Source organism: Vidua macroura, chromosome 1 (genome assembly GCF_024509145.1).
Source record: "Vidua macroura isolate BioBank_ID:100142 chromosome 1, ASM2450914v1, whole genome shotgun sequence".
Classification (NCBI taxonomy): Eukaryota; Metazoa; Chordata; class Aves; order Passeriformes; family Viduidae; genus Vidua; species Vidua macroura.
In genome coordinates, this window is record NC_071571.1 from 63,087,660 (window position 1) to 63,112,691 (window position 25,032).

General features: G+C 37.9%; 1 protein-coding gene across 4 annotated transcripts in view; it reads right to left on the reverse strand.

Moving 5' to 3' along the window:
• The window catches only part of CDKAL1 (CDK5 regulatory subunit associated protein 1 like 1), a 378,840-nt gene that overhangs the window by 318,944 nt on the left and 34,864 nt on the right, over positions 1-25,032 (reverse strand). The window lies entirely within an intron of this gene.

A 25,032-nucleotide genomic window follows, 5' to 3' on the forward strand; every position in this document is an offset into this window, starting at 1 on the left:
TTATGGCTTCTGCCACCATCGCTAAAACTACAGGCTGACTTTGAGATCACTGAGAACATAAAACTGGAACTTGAAAAATTACAATAGGTGAACACCTGAACTAACATTCATATATTTATAAATAGTGCAGACAAAAGACTCTGTATTTCAAAGCATGTCCATTAAGGGAATGCTTCAGGTCTGGCATGAGGGTACTGAAAAGTAGACAACACAGAAGAAAAAGTACATGAAAGAATAAATTTAGCTTTAAAATATCGACAGTGATAAACTTTATTTCCCACTTCTACTCTGCAACCATCAGTAGCACTTAAAAGAGTAATCCCAATTTATATTGGGATTTTGAAGTGAGTAATCCATTCTCTAAGCACTTTTCATCTCTGCTCTAGACACAGCACAGGCTACAGTCTGGGTCTGAGATGATCTGTGGAGTAAGCCGCCTTTTTCTCCCACTTTCTACACACTTGTGTCAAACCAGCAGGATACCCCAGCTACACTGCTTGCTGCAGCCCAGAGTCTGCCCTGCAGCACCCAGACACACAGAGCTGCACAGGGAGGCTTCAGCCCATTCACCCTTAGCAACATCTAAGCTCCACAAAGGAAAGAACAGGAGAGTTAAACCTACTAGAAAGGTTTACTTTTTAGCAATGTAAAAAAAATCCAATTAGGTTATACCTTGTATTTTCACTCCTTCTGCAATGTCCTGCTGATTTTTCTGCTTCTGCACACAGCACAGACAACATGAATTGACAAACTACTTTGGTATTTTTGTTCATTTTACTCTAATTCACTAGATTTTCCATGCATTAAGGCACCCGAGGGTAACTTGAAGTTGTAAAATTACTTATGTTTAAAAAGGCTAAACCTAGAAATGTTTCTTTTGAAAAGCAGCGGGTTTCCTTTTGTAACTTCAACACTCTAAAACTGCAGTACCTGTAAGGTATTTCAGTAATTCCCCCATATGAATGAACCTTCCCAAGCCCATAGCCATTGAACAACTCATACTTGTTCCAATCAAGAAAGGGACTGATCATTTCCACATCCTTGCTTGCTATCTTTGTTGATCAGGGAAAAGAAGTATATATATACTTCAGTTCAACTCAGGGTACAGTTTTCTGTGCCATAATCTGCTTCATTTTAGCCTACATTCCACAGTTCCACTTGTCTTGTCAAGCAGCTCCCAGACAGACATTTTAAAGGAAAGGTACCCCTCTTACAAGTATACAACCATGGCCATGTTCTAAAGGAAACTTATTCAATATGACATGACCTTAACGGGATACTCTTTTCTCATGGCTCTTTTTTGATATAAAATAGTCAAAGCTTACTCTGAACATGGTATTATATACCAAAGGTGGAAAATTTAGGCTGAATTTTTAGCTCATTCCTTCAAAATAAAGACTTCACTACTTTGAGAAAAGTGGATCATGCAACTATTTCTTGAACAAAACAAGACCTTAAAACAAGAGAGGATAGATCTCACTGCTAGCTAAGAGGTGTGTTGGCAGAAAGCCTAAGCCCTGCCAATGGCTGTTCAGCACAGTAACACCTAATGTTAAGGTACCCAAATTACCCTGGGCAGCAGCAGATACAGGTGCCATAGCATGGTGCTCTAAGGTGGGTACTTCACCCTGCTCTTGAGCACAGACATAACCTTGAGGCATTCCAAGAGCCAACTGCTCCCTTCACTTCACTGAAGACTTAATGATCAGTGTGAATAATTTCAATATGCAAAGTAGTGATGAGTGATTTATCAGTCTCTTGGGAAAAGTCCCATTACATTAGGAACAAGGTCAAGTAGCCTGTTTCAGCCAGGCTATGCTACAACAACACACAAATAACTCCAACTCATTCTGATGATTAATGAGGATAGAATTTGTTTTGTTGACAGAATTTGGAAAAATCCCAAAATCTCCTCCGAGTCTTAAGCCTGCTTGATATTCCAGAAATAGCATGCACAGTACGACTCAGTGCTTTTCTGTCCCTACATACAGCTTCATACGCAAAACACGAGTTATTCAAATGAGCAAACACAGACTGATTGCTTCTTAGTCACACAAAATCCAAAGCCAACCATGAACAAAACATCTTGCACAACATCGTGCAACTGAAGTTTCAAAGCATGCTGCAAATTTTAACTGATTTACCTTCAACAGCCACACATTAAATATGCACCCTTCCCTACACAAATTCCTTTTCATCTTATAAATTAGACAAGTAGTTTCAGAATTTCCGTAACTTGATCGAGCCACACAGGATGCCTATGCAAACAAGCCAAGATCCTAGCCAAGTTGTCCCTGCCTTCAGGCCTGTCCGTGAACACAAAGCCATTGCCTAGATTCATATGCACAAATGATTTCAGTCTACATCCCTTAGAGGCCAGATAGGTGATATCCAGTAAATTTTTGACAAGTTTAAAGGCAATCACAAAACCCAACTTTTCAGTAATTTGGGTTGCACAGCAAATTAATGAAAACACTGAACAGCAGAACTAATTGACTCCTTCTATGCAACAAGGTTAAAAAAAAAAAATCCCCCCTCCCCCTCAAAAAAAATAACCCAAACAGATATAATAGCTCTAACTCCCCATGTGTGCTCAAACATAGCTCTTGCAGATGTGTTACCAGCTGTCTCAGAGCATCTGTTGAAGTCTAACTACAGCCTTAGAAGGATGACAGCTGATGGGTGAGCTCGTAAAGAATCTCCAGATTTCACAGAGCTCACTGAAAAACAACTGCATTCTCATTTTGATACAATACTTCAGAAATCTCCACTTGCTTTATCTGTAGTCTCAGAATTAGCCTTACCTGGTAAAAATGATTAAAGAGGATTCAATTGTTTTGCAGATCGGAGTTTCTAAAAAATGGTTGAAATTTAAATGAAACTGCTGATGTTGAGACTGGCAAGACACAAACTGCAAGTCAGAAATGTCATCTAAACTACTGATTTGAAAATATCACACACTGTGATGTTTAAGGTACAAAAAAACCACTGCCATCAAGCATAAGCAGGTATTTCATATGATGATAGAAAAGACATGGGTAAATGGAAACTGAAGTCTATGTTTTCCACTATATATCATATGATTCCATATGAATTTGCTGTAAACAGCAATAAGTAGTTCAGAATCAAGGACTGACTGGAACCTGCCCCAGAAATATAATCTTAATCTCCTTGAGGTGCAACATTATGACCAATCTCACTTATATAAATGCTTCTATCTGTAGAGTTAATGGAATGTTAATGGCTCTTCCTCATCATGTCTATGGGATAGAACAAAGAAAATATAAATTGAGGGTTATTCAGTCCCATCATACACAAAAGTACAACCTGTTGGGCTAAGGAATAGAAAGGAGAAACCAAAGGCCTACATAAAATGCAGTTACATCACTTCAATTACCTAACCAGCGGAGCCTCTTGCACTTCTAGGCCCTGTAAACCACAAGTAAATCCAACAACAGGAAACTCAAAGCAGTGAAGTAGAAGATTCTGAAGCACAACACAATTCCCAAGCAAATGGGAAAAAAAAATCTTTGCTTCATTTCCAGTGTAATCAAAATGGATTTTAGGTAATTAACATTATTAATTTATGGTTTCATTTAAGGCATAGAGAGAGCAGCTTTACTCCACAGATTTCTTATTTTTTCAGTACATCTAATTCTGTACAAGTTGGCTCATGGCAGTGAACTTCCACATTTCCACAACTTTCTAATCTCCATTCATTTTCACAACAGCCAGGTTTAGAACTTTGCAAAAGAAACCTAAATATTATTCCTGTATCTGTTTCACAACCTTTTTTCTCCAAATTCTGTCTGCATTAAGTGTCCCTAGAAGCCATTTATTGATTTCAAATGCCTTGCTTCCACTTATTTCTCCTGATACCTAATGCCACAGGGAATATGGATTTAGGTTTTAGCTATCACTTTTAAAAGAGTTAAAATTACAAGCTATTTGAGCCAGATATGTCTAAACACTTATTAAACTATAGCTTCCGGCTACTTATTGACTTTTTCAGAACTACCTTCACACCTCATCTGTTTTCTACTTTATCAGTTTTCTGAAAAGCAGGAGATATGGGCTTAAGGTACCATAACCAGGAGCCAGATAAGCTTCTAGTGTAGTTAATTCCTAACCATCATCCCCAGTTCAGACTATCAGCAAAATTTAATGCTTGTGAAAGCTCCAGACAAAGCACAGCAGAAATTGAAGCTCACTCTTTACACACACAACCAGTAAATGCGGCACAGCAATCAGCAGTGCAAGCTTCTTCACAAAATCCCACCAACAAGTTTGGAAAAAGCTTCATCTGGAAACATTTAGGACAAAGTAGCAAATCTACTTCTATGTCCATTAAGCCAGAATAGTAAGGAAGCCTGTTCATGGCAGAGGAGTAAAGATGAGCTGGGAAAGAAAAGCAAAGACAGCATAGGCAGGTGTGCCAAGGTGTATCCCAGCCCCTCCTGCCCTTTCTCCATGCCGTGACTCGTGCAGAGCGGACACACCAGCCCATGCAGCTGCTACACAGCCATGCCTTAAAGAGGCTGAATAGTTCTGTACCAATACTGAGATGTCCATTACAGCCTCATACATTATTTCTCTACTGTATCTCCTGTCAATCCCGACTGCAGGTTTGCTATCCTTGTCAGAGAGCTTTGTTAAATTACTATCATTTGTACAAAAAAAGCACCAGAAAATATTCTTCCAGTACAGTATTACACACAATAAAATAAGCCTATTTTGAAACTTTCAACAGCACTTACAAGTGCTGGAAGTTAAAACACGCCAGTTTTGCACAGGAAAATGTAGCTTTATGGCCTCAAAGTAGTTCAGTTTCATCAAGCACAAACCAGTTCAAACATTAGTTTGAGACATGTATTATTCGATGTAACAGCAGCTCCCAAAAATAAAAAGAACATTTTGACAAACAATAGAAGGTGGGTGAGGATCCATTTTCTTATTTTATTTGGAAGCCACATCTCAAGATTTCAAGGACTGTCACAAGGAGTGATGTTGTGTATTACAGCAGGCAGAGCTGCACTTTAAAAGTGCACAGTGCTGTCTAGCAGTTCTCAATTTCAAGGAAAAGGCAGAAAATTTGCTGGAAGACCTCCATAGGTCAATGACAGAAGGAATGAAAGTTTTTTGGGTTGTTATCTTCTTCCTACCCCAGGCTCCACACTAACAGTATCTTCCTTTGGCTGGATTTACCTTTGTCTTTCCTACTTTGAAGGCAAGGTAAAGAGCAACAACAGAAAACCCACATTTCATTACACAGCTTAAGGTATAGAAAAAGACATTTTGATCTTTCTCCTTTCTGAAAACTGAAGATACTTCACTTCCTTACTTTTAAGACTTCAAGGCCTGTAGTTATCCACAATTTAATTTATATTTTCCAGCATGAGAGGGATCTTGATACAAATTTGTCTTTTTAATTTGTCAGTGACTGGAGCTTAATCTGGTGTTTCCCATGATCACTATCCTTTCTTTGCATATTTATATCTTATGACTTCACCTTTTCCATGCTTTCGAAGATGAATTTTAAAAAATAACATATCAAGTTCCTACAAGTCACATAACCCATCCCACTCTGTCACATTATCTTGCCCAAGTGTTTGATACTGACATTATTTTTTAGAAAGCTTTTGGTGAACTCTAGTGGTAAATCTTAAAAAAAAGAAGTAAAAAACCCAAAGCAACCTACTTGTTATTTAATATATACTTTGTAGAAGTAAAAATGCTTATGGTTGTAAACTCCCTTGGCTAAAGGGTTATGGTCACTTCCAGTAGGAAAAGACATTATCTGTTTCTTGGACATCACCTTTAGTCTTTTAAACATTATAGAAGAAAAAGATCCAACAGTAATTAATCAGAAGTTGGTAGATACAAGGGGAAGGGGTACAGTAGCAACAGAGGATACCAAGAGGGCCATGACTATATGGAAAGCCTAGACTACCTACCTTCAGTCCGTAAAGTTACTGATTTGTAACCAATGGTATTGGTTTATAATTAGTCTTTATTTATTTCAACTGGCCTTGAAACCATAACCCTGAAAAACAGTACCACCTCTAAGTGCATTAGCAGACCCCTTTAGGTAACGAAAGTTTAAAAGAAGTCATCTGTGAGTGCCACACTGTCTAGATGCATCCAGCAAGATTGAGGAACACAAGTATTAATTCAGCTTTAGGGTCATCAGCACAGCTGGGCAGGATCTAAGCTGAAATACAGCTGGTAATCCAGGCTATGAACACAGCATGGGTCACACAGCAGAGTCCCAGCAACAGACAACATGGAAGCATTAAGGTCTCTCAAAGTGCAGCCACAGCAGATGGCTTCCTGTCTTTGAAATCATTTCATCTCCATTTCAGATTTATCCACACATTCAACCTTTATAAAGTTCAGAAGTTAGCTGCCACAAAGTGCTTAACCCTTTGCTAAAGATCCCGCTTTAAGGTCTTCCAACTAAAATTGAACTCAGATAAAAGTATTTACTACTGTTCTAAAACTAGGAAAATAAAGATACCCTGAGACAACCATGTTAAGTTCACATTTTCATGCTGTCCTCTTCCTCAGTCTCACCAGCTCTGTCTCTGCTAGCATCCCTTTAAAGTTCTGTCAACATAGGTATTTTGCCAACAAGGCTGCAATTTAAATTGAATTAAAGCTCCATATACTTAAGCTCTATAAAGCTAAGTTACTTTAATGTTTAGTACATAAGACAATATACAGCATCCTGCCTACTGCTCCAATGGCCCTTCCCTTACTAAAAATCAATTATCACCATAAAGTAACAAGTACTTTACAGCATCTGCTTTAACTGTGGAAGACAAAAGGTATTATGTTCTTTCAAAGGTTAAGTGCAGAGAACAAAAAGTGTGTGCTTGATGTAAATAAAAATTAAAAGTCCTCCAAATGCCAGAGATGAGAATACAACATCCTTTAGTTTGATTTAAATCAGATTAATAAGAATTTTGTCACATGAAAATCCTTCACAGTTACAGTCACATTCCATCTGACTCCAGGAAACACTGTGATGCTTTCAAACAGATACAGAGAACAACTTAAGAGAACATCTCTCCCGGATGAGGAATCACAGGGGCCAGAATAAGCTACATGCAGTGCATGGACAATTGACTAATACCCACATAAAAAGAAGTGGTCTAACGGTAGCTTGACATTGTTAACCACAGCCTTCCATCAAGAGATCTTTACAGTAATTTTTAATAATTTATTTCACAAACCACACAGCCATGACAGAGAGAGAGGGTTTATACATATAATGGTAGTGGTGAAGAGGCAACTGTAGTGGAGAGGGAACAAAGGCATATACAGACTGACAGAAATAAGACCAGGAAATAAAAACACTAAAAGCACTACCAATCCAGGACAATTTCCAACTGTATTTTTTCACCTTTGAAAGCAAAGTATTTGTTACATCCTGGATACAATCTGCCAATTTGCTTCTTAAAAATGACAGACATCACCAAAAAAAGGAAATAAATTTAAAAAATAGTAAAGTTTGTTTGTTGTTTCCACCGAGTTTGGATTTAAAAAAAGAAAATATCGGTACTCAAACTTACAATAATATATTCAGAAAACAAACATCAGAGTACCTTCATAGAATCATTCAGATTGGAAAAAATCTCTAAGATCTTAGAGGTCTTAGTACTGCCAAGTCCATCACTAAACCATGTCACTAAGTGTCACACCTACGAGCCTTTTAAAGCCTCCAGGGATGGTGACTCAATCACTTCCCTGGGCAGCCTGGTCCAACGCTTGACAGCCCTTTCTTTGAAGAAATTTTTCCTAATATCTAATCTAATCCTCCCCTGGTAAAACTTGAGACCATTTTGTCTTGTCCTGTTGCTACTTGCCTGGGAGAAGAGACTGACCCCCACCTGGCTAAACCCTCCTTTCAGGCAGTTGTAGAGTAATAGGGTCCCTTCTGATCCTCCATTTCTCCAGGCTAAACACCCCCAGATCCTCAGCTGCTCCTTATCAGACCTGTGCTCCAGACCCTTCCCCAGCTTTGTTCCCTTTCTCTGGATACGCTCCAGCCCCTTCATGTCTTTCTCGTGGTAAGGGGACCAAAACTGGAAAAAGAACTTGAAGCACAGCTTTACCAGTGCCAAGTACAGAGGGACAATCACTGCCCTGGTCCTGCTGGCCACACTACTGCTGATACAGGCCAGGATGCCATTGGCTTTTGGCCACTGGCTGGCCAATGTTTAGCTACTGGCTCATGTTTAGCTGGCTCATGTTTAGCTACTGTTGACCAACACCTCCAGGTCCTCTTTCCTGGGCAGCTTTCCAACCATTCTGCCCCCAGCCTGTAGCACTGCCTGGGGTTGCTGTGGCTGAAGTTGGGTTCAATTTTATACAACTTGCGTCAGCTCAACGATCCAGCCTGTCCACGTGCCTCACCAGAGCCTTCCTACCCTCCAGCAGATTGACACTCCCACACAGCTTGGTCCTCAAACTGACTGAAGATGCATTTGATCCACTTGTTTAGACCACTGATAAAGGTATTTATCAGGACTGGCCCCAACACAGCCCTGGGGAACAGCATTTGTGACCAACCACCAGCAGGATCAAACTCCCTTCATTACCAACTCTCTGGTCAGAGAGCTTTTAATCCAGCAAACAGTGCATTCATCTAAAGCATGAGCAGCCAGCTTCTCCAGGAGAATGCTATGGAAGACAGTATCCAAGGCTTTACTGCAGTCCAGAAAGAAAGTATCCACAGCCTTTCCGTCACCCTCTAAGGGGGTCACTTGGTCAGAAAAAGTGAGTGCCTCTGACAGCTCCTTCAGTACCCTCAGATGGATTGCATCCAACCCAACAGATTTATATCCACATGGCATAGCAGGTCACTGACCATCTCCCCTTGGATTATGGAAGCTTCATTCTGCTCTCTGTCCCTGTTTTCCCTCTCACAAGGCTGGGTACACTGAGATCAACTGGTCTGACTATTTAAGACTAAGCAAAGAAAGCATTAAGTACCTCAGCCTTCTCTTCATCCTTCATTTGTTTACAGGCTTTGTTTGTTACAAGCTTTTAGTAGCTATTAATCATCACTGGGTCCTGCAAGCACACACAGTGTATTTTCCATTAATCATCTGGCACTTAACACACAATGTTGCAAGTGGCTTTGAACAGATATATTTTGCCAATACCTCCTAGTTGTAAAACCAACAAAGCATCCATTTCATTGCAGAGCTTGCACTTGCCACACCTGAAGCTCCTTTATCAGGCCCCCCACCTGCAACCCAGGTATTTTCAGTGTCCACACCCCCCACAACCCATCCATACTAGGATTCCCATCATCTGTCAGTACAAAAATCAACTTTCAGCTCCAAGAACATCAGCAGACTTTGACAACTTTTGTCCAAGAGCCCTGAGATAAGCCCCAAACCTTTGTAGCTCTCAGACTGCCCCACAGGGGGTGACTTCAGCTCTTCTGGACTCTCCAGCCCATTGCACCCTGCCCTGCCTGTACCCCCAGGCAGAAGGTAAAATCACCAGCTGCACAAAAATCCAGAAGTCCTGCACAGCCTATTATTCCTGATGCTGAGTAATGTATTTTTGTCACATTCTGTGTAATCCTTAAATTCACAGTTGGTATGGGATCATCAAAACAATTATTACAATTGCTGTATTTGATTGTAAACGGTACACATAGTCCAAACCCCCCCCAAAAAGTGACCTCTTATACACAAAGCACAATTACATCCTCTGATCAAAGCAAACACCCAAGATAACAGGTGTAATTTCTTCAAAAATGTCCTGCATGAAAGGACATTAATTATTCATAACTTAGCCAGTGTTAATAAGTAGAAACAAGATCGATCTACATCAGATGGATTTAAGAAACTATTTTTTGAACACTGTATAAAAAAAAAACAAACTTAAATGTTTGAAGCTTCTTATACTTAATTTTTTGCTGATGTTGAGATCTAGCATTACATTTACTTTCAAAAGCAATATTCAGCACTTATGACAGATAGATTACTAGCCCCTTTTCAAAACTTTGAATGACTTCTTATCTTTCTGTTCCCCACTATCTTTTTACAGGATCAATATATAGTTAACTTTTTTCCTTAAAAATAAAAGTTAATATTAAAGGTAAAGCCTTACTTTAGTGTCATAAAATAAACAGCTGCCTCACTTTTCTTACACTTTCTGATTTGTTTCAGTATTTGTTGAAGTCCTAGCTGAGGACATTTAATAAATATCTTTATTCTTTCAGGCAGGCTGTAACTTCAAGAAATTCTTGCAAGGCTTAAACTATCCAAAAGGTTAAGGCACACACTAAAAAGGTACAGATCAGTCATCATTAAGCTCAGGCTGAAGATTTAAATTAAGTAGGGGCAAAAACTGTGCATCACAAACATATCAAAGATGACACCAACAGATTCTGAATTTTCACAAGGCCTCTGAGATTAGGAAGGAAGCAGACTCAGGTTAAGACCATGTTTAGGAAACACAATGGTTAGTAAAATCACAGAAGAGTACGTTTTTTCAACATATCCACAACAAAACCCATACAAAATTAACAACTGGAAGAAGTGCAGTAGCACATATAAACAGGTGTGTTTACTGACCCATCCATTTGAAATAAATGGTTAGTGAAATAAATAATTAAGTGGTAGAATTTAATTGCTTAAAACCATTTATAAAAGCAAGTAAAAGCCACACATAACATTCCCATTCCACTGGCACACAGGAGTATTCTGATAAGTATGAAGAATTGAGTATTTGCTAGAAAAGAAACTAATAAAATCTGTCAAATGCAGATATTCTATATATTCCACCCTTGATTTCACAGGAAGATTTCAGTTTCAACATGGGCATTTAAGGGGTCTCTATTGTAATACAGAAGTAAATTTGATATACACTATTAGGATGACTGCCTCAAAGAGCAAAACATATTACACCTGTTTCAAGCAGGTGTATATTTAACACCGTTACCTCTGAAAAAGTGGGCATTATTCCTTTAAAAAGTCACTATTCATAGATGTTTTTTACTTCATTTTAATAATACACTGCAAATAATATGGTAATGAAGTCTTCAAGTTGCTTTTGTTTCCTTGTTTGCTAATTGTACATCCAGTGTCTTTTTTATCATGCATGAAAATATTAAAGGAATCTTACTAGCAGAAGTAATCCTAGCTGGTAATTATATTTGTTGCCCATACATTAAAAAAAAAAAAAAAAAAAAAACCAACAATATATGTACAAATAATCAACACATGTCAGTCTAGAGGTAAAGTACAATATAAGCTAATGAGGTTACTTGGGTTTCTTAATCCCTTCAAAGAAACTGCCATTGCATTTGAAAGAAAAATTCTATATGACCCTTAAATTCTTTATTTTTACACATGTATTACCACAAGAAACAGTCATTAGCCAAAATATTATCTTCAGTGCATTTTGTATTATTTTCTGATGCATTAAATAAAGTCTGAATACACATGTATCTTCTGTTCTTCAATACACTGGTTTTGCTCAAAGTGTATCCAAACATGGCACATCATGTTCAGTGTCCTCAGCCTCACAACACAAAGCACTACCAGAAATACTTTGCAGAGCTACACTACAAGTATTTGGGCAACTAGAGGAGTCTTGCAAGAAATGTATTCTCACTGGGATTAAGAACGAATGATGAAAAATTGAAACTGGTAGAATTTTAATTATACCAGACTGGCAGTGAATTTGACCTGAAAGATAAATAAATGTTTATTTGCAAAAATGGTCGTGCCATTCAGGGTATAGTAAGGTCTACAAGCAAATGGGAAACTGATTTTTTGCCTACTAGGCCTCCCAGGAAATTGAATTAACACAAACTAACATAAAGCATATGGATTTCAGAAATATAAGTACCACCTTACTAGGGGGAAGATTTCATAGAGAAGTGACATAGCATGAATTACTTCCCTCAGGAAGAAAGCAAGTTTCTGACAAATCTTTAAGAACTAAGGACTCGTAGCAACCCAAAGGACTAGCAGATTCATCCAATAATGTCTACAACTTTATTTCATCAGCACCCTGAGCTACAGGGTGCAAATACAGCAGTATTTGCAGATATTTAACAGAGAGGCACTGACCAGCAATGCCTACCTAATAACATCCTTGCATGCACCTGAAAACACCCACCATTCTACACCTTGCAATCACCCAAGTGAGACAAATCATCAGCTCTGGAAGCCAGATCAGCTACCACACATCCCACAGGAAAGCGACACTCTGTGCCTCTCCACAAGAGAACTTCAAATCAGCATTTATAAGAAATAAGCTACACTCTCTTCTTCCCCCAGAAAGAACCCTTTTATCATCCCTTTTCATTGGCTCCACCATAAATTCCACTGTCCTTTTTTTCAGGGATATGTTACTAAGCAGCCGTACGCAACTTTTATTTACCTTTGAAGTCAGCTGGTATTATTTCAGACCTTATGTCTGTGTATGCAAAATCACATCTGCTTCTTCAATTCTTATGTAATAAAACAGAATCAGCCTTACCCATAAATGTTGTACAGATTATAAAGTCTTTTCTGGGGTGTGGGTTCCAAATCTTGTGCTAGCACTTTCAAAAGTAATTAACCACCTTGGAATGGAAATAAAAACAGGAACAGCCACCAAGACTCCTCACAAAAGGTGTAGTCCAATCTGGTGGGGTACTCACCAAATCATACAGCATCCCAGAAATACAGTGGCCTTTAAAAATTTACAAAATATGATTAGATTAAAACCAGTGTTTAGCTACTATTACCTGAAAACAGTGAATTCTCTCAGACACAATGTTAAAACTGTATTCCTATTCTCCTATGGCTCTTCTGTCATATGAAATTAGTATTATGAGATCCTAGAATGTTGCTGAGCTTTGAGTATGTAGTTGTGATAATTAATGAACCAGTTCACAAATGTCAAGAACAGGTTGGTATTTGCTTCAGATAATCTGTCTCCCGCCTTCCAAAGATCTGACATTACATCAGTTTATAACACATCGTGGAATATTATGTCAGAAGTCAAGCTGTGAAACACATTACAATTCAACAGGATATTGTTTCTGACAATGTAAATTGATTCTTAAATCCTAAAATAATCCCGTTCTGCCCCCAGTAAACTCAAGAACTTATGGACATAAGATAATGAATGTATTCTTGAGTTTAAGTGGAAAGATTTCTAAGTCACAAAGTCACATATACTGACCTTGTGTCATGCAAATGTACACCAACTCTACAGTAAACTACAAAAATTGATTTGGAGTAAAACTATATCGAATACTAAAATTCAAGTTGCCTTTCACCAGATAAATATTCATCAGTCTTCCTTCTTTCTTCCCCATACTAATCAAATACACATAGTGCATTCCTGCTTTAGACCCTTACAAAAAAAAACCAGGATAAGCTTATCACACTAAAAATACATCAAATCATATAGTAGGTAATTAAGAGCCTCCCTCCTGACTGTTTGGTTTTTTTTTGGTTTTTTTTTTTGTTTTGTTTTTTTTTTGTTTGTTTTTTTGTTTTTTTTGTTTTTTTTTTTTTGTGGGAAAAGTACACAAAAATACACAATACTTGGGCAGGGTTAAGGTTGTTACCTTGATGCAGCAGAAACACACCCTCCAATCTGAATTTTGTATAAAGAAAGCAATGCATGGAAGACACACCACAAGAGTTTCTCCCATAGCTAAAAATCAACAGAAAGTTGGGTTTGAAAAGGACCTCTGGAGGTAATCTGGTCTAAATCCTTGGATCTAGAAGGACCACCCACAGCCAACTGCCCAGGACCATATCCAGATGGCTTTTAAATATCTGCAGGCATGGAGACTCCACCCTGGGCAACCTGTGCTCTTCACAGTAAAAGAAGTGTCTCCTGGTGCTCAGAAGGAACCTGCTGTGTCACTGAGTGCCTGCTGGCTCCTGGCCTCTCACTGAACATCATTGAAGAGAGTCTGGCTGCAGTCTCATTGCACCCTTCCTTAAGGTATTTAATACACATTTGATGAGATTCCTCTGAGACTTCTCTTTTCCATGTTGAATAATCCCAGCTCTCTCAGCTTCTCCTCATAGGAGAAGTCCCTTAATTGTCTTCATGGTCCTTCACTGGACTGTCTCCATTATGTCCATGCCTCTCTGCTGGGGAGCCCAGAACTGGACACAGCACTCCAGGTGTGCCCTCACCAGTGCTGGGGAGCGGGGAGGATCCACTGAAGAAGCTACATATTTTGAAATCAGGTCCATTACCTACATAATTCTTTCAATTACATATCTAAAGTGTAAAAAAAAAGCCTTAAAAGCTATAGCAATAATTAAAATGCAGTTGCAACCATATACCTACAATGAAAAATGGAACTGCTACTTAGTCTCAAGAAGCAGATGCTAAACATCACAGAAAAAGTAATCTCAATTACAGAGCTCTGACTGAAAGAGGTAGCTTCTACTGAGACAGCTCTTAAGGTTACTGTTACTCTCTTCCTACAGTCTGGATATCCAAGTTGCTTGTAAAACAGATCCCAGGCAGCCCAGTAAAAGAAACTAGTCACAAGCTAAACAAAATGCAATGTAAGTTGTCCCTCCTCTGACACCAGAGTCCTCAGCGAAAAACCAGATACTCTTAAGGTGCTTGCAGCGCTCACAAAGCCACATTCAGCCACAGCAGGTAATGGGAGATTATTATTTTTTATCTTTTTCACTCTCCAGGAGAGATGAGCTGTAGTGCTAAAATACACAATGCAGGTTTGGTCTACGTGGTGATAAATTTAAAAACCCTGCTCAGCTTCTCATCCAAAAGATTTAAAATTTTACACAGTGCAGAGGATAAAGGCAAGCAGTAACACCTTCTAAAAAGTCAGATAATGAATTTTAATTTGTAGGACGGTATTCAGACAAGAAGGAATACAAGGCAGACTGGAACAGGGTCTTTATCCATGACATTCTGTTGACACTTTGCACCACTGGAAAATGAGTTCAAAAACACCAAGATGACAGCACATGTAAGGAAGCACAAACCAGCTCCCAAAACACTGCCTGACTACAAGTGTGATGTGCAAAGGCTTTAAACACAAAGTGCTTAGGCATCTGACAGGGAATTTAAACCAAGGTCTATCCCAAAGAATACCCTCCCTATAAAAGACAGAGTTTTGTGCTTACCCTAATCCTACTGTTACCAAATTTTGCCTCCTACGACACCATTCTATATGTTTCTATTTAAATATACTGTGTAAATGTAACTGGCACAAACTACACAAATAATTCAATGAAGTGCCTAGATTCCAGCACTTTTGGCTGTGGCACTTCTCCCATGCTCAAAGAATGCCAAACCAAGCAGCCTGGTCACAGTCAGTAAAAGGCGTCAGTTGAGAAAATCAGCAGAAACAGAACAGAATAAGGCTCTGATGATTTTTGGTCAGCTTTCTCATTCACTTCTGCTATTATTTCTAGTACAATCAAGATAATGAAATATTTTTAAACCCCCTTTTTATACATCTTTTACACATTTTACATCTTTTACACATATTGTGTTCATGTGCCCAGCAAAACTGCTACCTGATAACTAAAAATGACTATCAATCTGTACAAGAGTAATTCTTAAATCTCAGTAGTTAAAAAAACCTATTTTTTACTACAGGTATGAAAATTATTTCTGGAATCACTAACAATGACTTTCAGTTGCAAAAGTTAAAAAACATTTTTTGGAGAAAATGCATATTTATCTGTTTTGTAATAAGTTTCAAAACACATTTCCCTTCAAGGTACACCAATAGACTATATAATATACTTTCTCCTGCATAATCAGATCTACTTTGAAATTCTGATGTTCATACAGTGTTGACATCAACCAATGTAATAAAAAAGTTACTTTTTCCTGGTCATCACTTAAATAGGGAAAGTAAGTTAATATTTCAAGATCAGCATGAGCATGTGAAAAAAGAAAAGTTACTTTCTTTGAACTTAGTCTTATGAACTCCAAGTATGTATTCAAAGACAAAATATGCAAACCACAGGCAAAGCTCAGGCTTTGAAACACAGCTTAATGTTCTGCCTAGTGTGTAAAGCTAAAGAAACATGCAGCCATCAGCAACAGCAGTAAATAATTGTGTAGAATCAGCCACTTCGCTCCTTACAGAAATTCTTTGCTCCTCTCTCCTACTCACAGGCCAGTTCTGGCCCACACACACAATTCACATTTAATTTACACACTGAACAGACTTGGGGCACAGCTTTACAAATCTTCCCTCAAGTAGCAGCCCAAGCTCTAGCAGCTTTCCTCTTTCTCATGCCACCCTTTCACAGGAATGATACAACTATAAAGATTAGCTGGATAATTGTCCTGGGATAAAAAAAATGCACCAGGCCAAAGGACTGCCTCTGTTGCTAGTGACCCATGAGATGCAGCACATCTGCACCAGCACAGCTGGGCAGGCAAGGGAACACAACAGCAGCTGCTCAGCATTGCTGCTTACAGCAAGAGATGTGCAGCCAAAGCAGGGGAAATCACTTTCCAACGCCATGAAGATGCAGGTATGGGCACTAGAAAATGCAGGTACGGGCACTGGAACCCATGAAAATGTTTCCAAAAGTTGTCTGTCCTACATGAATATGCTAATAGCCAAATTAGTTACTGTTTAGGAAGCATACAAGTATATTACCAAAGTAATAAACTTACCACAATTTAGAATTTACTGAAAGCAAATCAAGCTCAAAAAGAACTAGTCACATGCAGGTGGCTGGATTATTTTGACATGCAGAGGTAGGATTTTTACACACATATGGAACTACAGAGCACCACACAATAAAATTTGTAAGTGACTTGACAGTCAGGCTTCAAATACAATTATTTTCCATCAGTCTTTGAAAAAGTGTAGCATTTTAGTAAGTTTTCAAAGATTTGAGTAATATCAATTCAAGCCTGTAGATCTGAAAGAACAATGAATATTGATTATGCTTCAAAAGAAAGCCAAAATTAACTAGGAAATATTTTGAACACAAACGGCAAGAGCACAACAAATCAACAGCTCACGCTATCAGTCATGAACGAGGCAATGAATCAGTTCTTCTGCAAGAAATGAACAGAAGAACCGATGGAGAAAAAACAAGACAACAAAACTCACACAAACAACACAAACAATCACCTATATCCATTTTCCTGCATCTTTGATGAAGAACAAGCTTCAAACTTGAGACCTTGGTAAGGTACAAATACAATTAAATTTGGAAACGTGCCACCCAGCACACGCATGTGCTCCTGAAAGGTATTACTGATAGAAACACTTCTTACTCCTGTTGCCCTTTTAAATCTTGTGTTTGTTACAAAATGCTAAGCAGATTTTTTTTCAAGTGCCTTCCACCCAGTAATAGGTCATGCATAAAAAGAGTTAATGCTCTGAATTCTGTGTAAAGCTTATTTCACTCAACAGAAAGCAAATCATATGCAAATTTCTTAACTGGAAGTATAGTGTGGGGCTAATAAGCACATGAATGCTTCACCATGCAAAATCCATGCAAATACCTTCAAAAGTTTTTAACCTGGGAATATTCAATATTCAAAATGCATGCAAACACCTGTGAAAGATTTTAACCTGGGAACACTGCCTGCCACACTACCTTTCTGTGTTTTGTGCACATTGTAATATTCTTCATAACTATAACATCCGCACTTCTGATAATACGAAATACCAAGTCAAGTGCTTAGGCAAATTCCAAAAGAAACCACTTTGAGAAATATCAAGCAATAAAGGAGGTCATATTTATCTAACATACAGACTGTTTGCATATGAACACAAATTTGCACACGAGTTGGGTCAAACTGAAACATTCAGAAAGGATGCTTCCTCCATGAGGACATTTTAATGCTAGATTAAGAGAGGTTTGTTAGACTGTTTTCAATGAACAAAATTTTTCTCCAAATGAAGCACATGTAGCGCCACCTCCTAAACTCCTTTTAAACAATGCAACTTGAGTACACAGTGCAGTAAGAAATAAATCAGTACAAAACAGTGCAAGAATAAAAATATTCCTAAAATGCCATGCAAACCTCAAATTAGGAGACTTTAGGTAGCACGGCAGATTTACTGAGATATCATAATGTCTAATTTTCTCAAGTGCCATGATGTTTTTAGGTAAATTAACCCTATTTATAGTTTTTTTATCAGGCAGTAGCATCAGAGTCCCCATATGTTAACAAATATGAAAAAAATGTTTCTGTTTTAGGCAATTACAAATTTGTAACTGAGACTTCTTCAGCAAATACTGAAAAAGAAGTCTGGAATGACACTAAAGCAGAAGTGTTTCATGAACCTCAACACACAGTAATACAGTCTCACCAAATCAGAAATAATCACCATAAGACTAAGAAAGTGGTGGACTTTAGAAATTATGGACTTCTATTAACTAGCTTTCAATAAAAGAAAAAAATAATTTTGAATTAGAATTACAGACTTGGATTTCACTATTTTTTCTTTAGACTTGCTGTTCCCATTTTCATCCTCTACTTTAGAGGAATAATGCAATTGGCTACCAGTCTTATTAAAATGTCAGACAGCACATGCATGTTTAACATCTAATAGAAGAAACCAAACAGACTGAATATAGCTTAAAATGTGTGAAGTGATGAAAACTTCAAAATCAAAACCGTTTGTACATGAATCATTTAGACCAGTTCTTACAGATTAATACTGAAGTCATGCATTTTCTATTAAGTGTTTCTTACACATTTCAAATTCTCTTCACATTTGGCTTCTACGGTAACATGTCTGCCATTGCTGACTTTTGTTTTGCCACAATGTGCTATGCAGGCAACATGATGCAGTGATAATGTGGGCTACAAGTGTATCATTGTTCTTAAAATTATGACCTTCTTTTAGTCATTGGTGTAAAGACCATGAAAGCCAGGGTCAGCTATAGCACTGTGAAGTTTCAGTGCTCGGGCTAATATCAGCCCTGCAAAAGTGCACTGGACTGTAAGGTTTAAAATAAAAGCTGCTATTTATCTGTCCTGTAACCAATGGCTCAAAACTCTACTGCTCTCTGTGCCAGTCTTCACTGAATTTTGCTTAAGTGCTATTGTTAGAAGGCTGTGTCTGAATGCTTTTTTGCTGGGGAACAGGCATGAAATGTGTAAAGCAAAATAATTTTGAAGAACATCTACATGTCTGCCATTCATGTCATTGCACCAGATCTGCATCTCCATCAACACTGTAATGCATTGAGGTGATGCATCAAGCAAACTTCAAGAGGTGATGCATCAAGCCCTCAGAGGGCTTTCCTCTGAAAAACTGACATACAGTTACCATTCCAGTAACCTGGCCTCCTTGCACAAACTGAGCAGCCCAGAAGCCGAACACCGGCACAAGAGCCGTTCCTGCTGGCCAAGTACAGCAGGTGGTGCCGCAACATTAGGTCAGTACTCCTCCTTGAAGGACAAATGACTCACTAAGCCCACTACCAGACTTCTCTTCAGCTTGTTTTACTTTAAAGAAGGTATCAGTCAAGCCTCAAAGGAGGCTTTCTCACTATTGTACAGATCTGCCTGTATTGCCCAAGACCTCTGAAACAGCAACAAACCAGCTGAATAACCAGGAGACTGAAATCGATGAATATGGGGAGATATTTTTATCCACTAAATGAGCTGCATTTGTGGAAGACTAAGGTAAAGAGAATAGTTTCCATTATAACAGCATGAATAGAAGCCTTTTTCTTTAGGCTGGTAACTTGCCAAGTGGAAACTATAACCCGCATCTCTTATTAAGGATTTGGAATAAATCCAACATCTGTTGTAACTTAACGTCAAAAGGCAATCTCAAACCTGCACTTGAAACGTTTCAAACTTACTACACACCCTCTCCCACGAAAACTGATTTACTGAAGGTGCCATCTCACCCTCAATGCTATTTACAAAGAAGAGCTTATACACAAAAGTACACAGGCAGCACAGACACGTTCCCCACCCAGTGAGCCATTACAGTTCATGGCAGTGTTTTAAATGTTTGCTGCAGGAAAATCTGCAGGCACATTTCTGCAGTCAGTTCCCAATGCCGTGTCGGTAACTCCCAGTAACTCCACGAGACTTTTTAGAACCATCTTGTCAATGGGCTGGCAGGATAAGCCACTTAAATTAATTTTGATCAAGTGTGTACCAGCAAATTTTTTACCTCATGGCACTGTAAATTTAATTTTCCCTCTACTAAAAAAAAAATCTATTTAGGTTTCAAATTGTTTGACTTTCAAAATCAGTGGTAATGCATTTCAAACACATCAGTACTGATGTTCAACAGAAAACCTATCTTCCATTTGAAAAAATACAGAAAGTGAAACATTTAAATTTCATTAAATATCAATTCAAAAAGAAAGTGGAAAAGATCCTTGCTGTGTTATAAACTATACTTTTAATGGTTTCCAAATACAACTTTTTCCCCCTTTTATATATTAATCAATATTAAATATTTAAGAAATTCTCATTAAATGTCAATGAAAATATTTCAAGTTACTATTTTATTTTGGAGAAAAATATAATTTTTCTGCATCATTCCTAAATGCAAATATGAAGCTCACTATCTCTCATTTCAATCTTAGTGTTCTAGTCATTTGGATTAGCAGCTTGTTGAAGCTGAAAAATAGCCCAAAACACATTAAAAACTTAAATTAACACTTCATTGAAGAACAGACATTTTCCTCCTCTGCCGACAGCCTGCCTTTTTCTTCCAACCAAATTGTAACATTTGACACAATGGAACATCTCAGTCAGAACAAAAAATGCTAAAAATTAAATCTGTTTTTCTTTAAACAATTTTAATCATTAACAGTAGCTTCTGACAAAGTAATATAAAGTAACATGCTGAAGTTTATGCCAACACATGAATAGTAGCAAATTCTTAACCATTACAGTCTTTCGACAACGCTAGCCACAAAACATGTCACCACTTCAACACTTGCAAAGATTAAACGTTATCTTTAGGATGACTTTGCTGCTTTGAAGCAGCTTTGAATATCAGCTTGGTTTGAAAAGTAAGACAGTAAGGCTTCAAGGTTAAGCACAGTTATGTAAAGCTACTTGCTTTCTATTTTACTGTAGTCCAGAAGTACAACTTTAACTTCAAACTCATGTCATAAAATAATAGCCTGCTCTGAATTCCAGTCTCTAAGTAAGTTATAACTTCTACCAAAATCCTTCTTTGCTAACCACAAAATAGACTTCTTTCTATACTTAAGAAGTTGTGCGACTTCAAGACAGACTTTTGCAGATTCTAAAACTTCACATTTTCACATTAAGAACAATCATTAAGTACTTTTCTTTACCTACTAATTAATGGTTAACTTTTCCTTTGTGATTTATGTACATCTGTATGGATGGAAACCAAAGGACTCAAAAACTCAGTAGCGTGCATGGAAAAGCCTCCGCTTCTTCGTCCCTTCACCTGAGCAGTCCCAGGAGAAAAATGTGCCCAGGTGGTGTCACCGTCTCTTACTCCTTAAGCTTTTGGCCCACTGTTAAAAACTTACCTATAAAACATTTAGATACTCTACACAACATGAGGGGTTTTGTGCTAGATAGCACCATCCCATTTCTCTACACTAGACTACATGTCATTTTGAAATCACTTCCCTACCAAATGGAGACTGCACTTAGGAGAATAGTACTTAAAATTTTACTCTATAATATTTTCATTCAAAGAGGTATAGGCACAGATACAAAGGATACCATGAGAGAGACATGTAAATCCCTTTCTCTGGCAGGCTTTGGGATCAGGCAGTGGCAATACACATCTCTATTTCACATACAGTCACATCTTTTAGGAATACAAAAGCCAAGAAGTTTAGTCCAACGCTCATGTGATAAATGAAGACAGAAAAAGCAGTACAGTATGAAATAAAGCTTTGTGTACAGGTTGTAAATGTTAAATATTATGAAGAGCTTTAACATCTTCCTGACAGGCAAATGCCAGCTACATTTATGAAAGTTGAAAAACTTTCATAACTCTTCATAAAGAAAATAAATTTTCTTAAGAATTTTCACATTTAATATTATTGCTGTTTGTTAAAACCCAGTAATTTCATAAAATAGGCACATTTTTGTTCTCTGCATTGAAAGTTGCACAAATTACAAGAATATTATCTGAATAACAAATAATCCTTACAACTTCTTCCACATACTCTTTGGACAGCTAGGTGATGCAAAATAACAGTAGTACAGGATCAGTGCTTTTTGCTTAGCAATTTCCTCACTGCTGACACGCTGGCCAGTCTCTCTTTCTCTAACAGGCTGGCAGGAGGGCACACAGGCTCTTTCACAAGAAGGTGTCAAAAACATAAGAGCAAGTGAGTTATGAGAGAAGCTGCTTCTAGGCCCATAGGTAATGACACCTAACCTAATTTATGAGGTATGAATTCATTCCTCAGTCTTTGGCCCTGAAGATACTACCAGTAATAAAGCTAAGCTTACAGCACATACAAAAGCACTGTATTTTATAATTTAGCTTTTTGTGGTTTTAGCTTAGCTGCCTGTCACAACAGTAGCAACAGAGTAGTGTAACAAGTCATATCCCTTCCAATGTTTTTCACCTAATATGAGCTGAAACTCTCAGTTTTGAGCATTTTCTCACTGATCATTCTCTACATCAAACCTCATTTTCGCAGCTCCTTTAATTAGCTGTGTCTATCCAGTAACTCAGAAAACACTGCTCATACCACTTTAATCATAAGCACCACTTTAAATCAAGGAAAAATGCATCATAGAACCACAAAAGCAACACAAAAGAATCGGTCATTTCTCACCAAGAGTGAGCCACATGCTGTAGCAGAGAAAAACAAAATGAAATCAAACTGCAAATTAAATGACTACATACAAATCACCATACCTGATACAAACAACAGACCTGATTTTTTTTCTTACTATTACCCTTTTAAAGAGAAGGTAAAACTAGCTTGTTAGCTTTAGCAATCCTGAACTTTTTGACACTAGTAGGAAAAATAACCCCCAACTTTCAAGACAGCTTTGCTCTTTTTCTTTCACGATCTTCCAGATCAGACACTTTCGACACAAAACCAAACATTTTCAGACTCCTGATCTTCAAGCTTCAGCTTGCTCCTCCTGTCTCTCTTCCCTCTGTCTCACCAACAACTTTCTATGCATCCCCGTAAGTTTGTTCGAAGCAAGCCCTAACGCATTGCATATGCAACTTCTGTCTAAATAAATTAATCATCCATTGAGACAAAGAGTCGTTTCAAAAAAAAACAAACCAAAACTAAAATTTCAAACTAAATTCTCTGAAGAATTTATCTAGAATAAATTTAATAATATATTGCATACAACTATCCCTTCCTGAATCTCTGCAGGAAATCTCAGTGTTCACAGAAAGCCAATGGATCACATGTGATTTTTTTTTTTTTTCCTTTTTCCTCCACACCCTGGGAAGTAATGACATCTAAGCCACGTTTGGTGGACGAGTACTTCATTGCTGTGGCTTGGACTGAGAAGCTCTGCTTGGGCAAGGCGGCAGCTCAGGTGGACGGTCCTGAAGGCCACCTTGCCCAAAGAAGTGAGAATTCAAGATCCAACACACACAGGAAAGCCTTTACAGTGCCGAGTGACAGCCACTCACCTGCTTCTGAACACAGAAGCAAGGGAATACAACTGGGAAGTGCTACAGCCCTCTCAGGCAGCCTACCCCCCTTGCCTCTGCTGCTCAATGCAAACACCATAGATGTAACTGAGTGCACGCAATGTGAGGGATTAAGAGATACCTGCCCCACAGAAGTAGCCCAAGGCAGGCTGCCTGTTCCTGGGGAGCAGTGTTCCCACTGCCAGCTTTTCATCTCACAGCCACTCCGGCGTGTGCCTTTCCTCCAACACAACGCAGCGCAATCCAGCAGCTGGCCATCACAGATGGCAGGCAGGGGGGCCAACTATCCTCTTGTTGTTACTACTTTGTATTTGGATTCCTTAACTATGAAGAGAAGACATATTTTATTCTGTTACCTCAGGGCTTATCAATCCAAAAGAAAACAAATCAAGTAAAACTCACTTGCGCTTAGGAGAACTTTCAGGAGAAATCTTGCAGATTTAAAATAACAGTTCTGTCTCATAACAAAAGAACTGGTGAATAATAACAAAGAGCATCTTTTTAAAACATAATAAGTGATTTTTTTCTAAAGATACACAAAATTAATTATTTTAGGACTTCAATGATAAAATATAGAAATACAAAACTGCTTTGTGACAATCTCTGAATAGAGAGCATCTCACAGTAAAATTCCAACTGTCAACAGCTACTGTTCAAAATTCCTGAGACTATTACCTACTCAGCAATGAAAGCCTCTGTCCTTTTACTTCACATAAAAACCAAAACCATTAGTCCATTAGCAAGCAGATTTTCAGTAATTTATTAAGATTTATTTGATTAAACGTTAGAAAATGTCTTCAAAATTCAAACAAAATAAATAGCAAATGCTTTCATAACTGGAAACTAAGAGAATGGAATTTTCATAACAACAATCATCATCTGATTTTACAGCCATTCATTATTTAGCTATTCAAAAACAAATTTCAGACAACATGCGCTAAAAATAAACTCTCCAAAACAGTAAATTGCCCCCATGCTGCTTTGTCATTTAAGCAATCACATTTTTCCAATAAGGAAGTTAATTCATTATACATTTATAAAAAATACATTTAATTCTTTGCATGGCACTCCTAAAGACAGACTCCCCATTTAGCTGCCTAACTCATTAACTGGAAAGAAGCAAATCCTGTGGCATAATCTAAGATTTGGTGCATAAATGATAAAAAATATGCAATTTCAGAAGACACTTGTCATACATTCTACATGAATACACAATTAAATGCTCTAAAACTGAAGTTTTAGAAGTCAAAAAAACTACCAGTCCTAGGAAGATCTCAAATCCCAACCTCTCAGCACACATTCCACTAACAGCAGGTTTGGGTAGGTTTTAGTTTTTTTTTTTTTAAATCTGAGCTTGTTTGTTTTAAAGCTGAGCTCATACTCTACAAAAGAAAAAGCTGAAGCCGATGCCTTCAAGA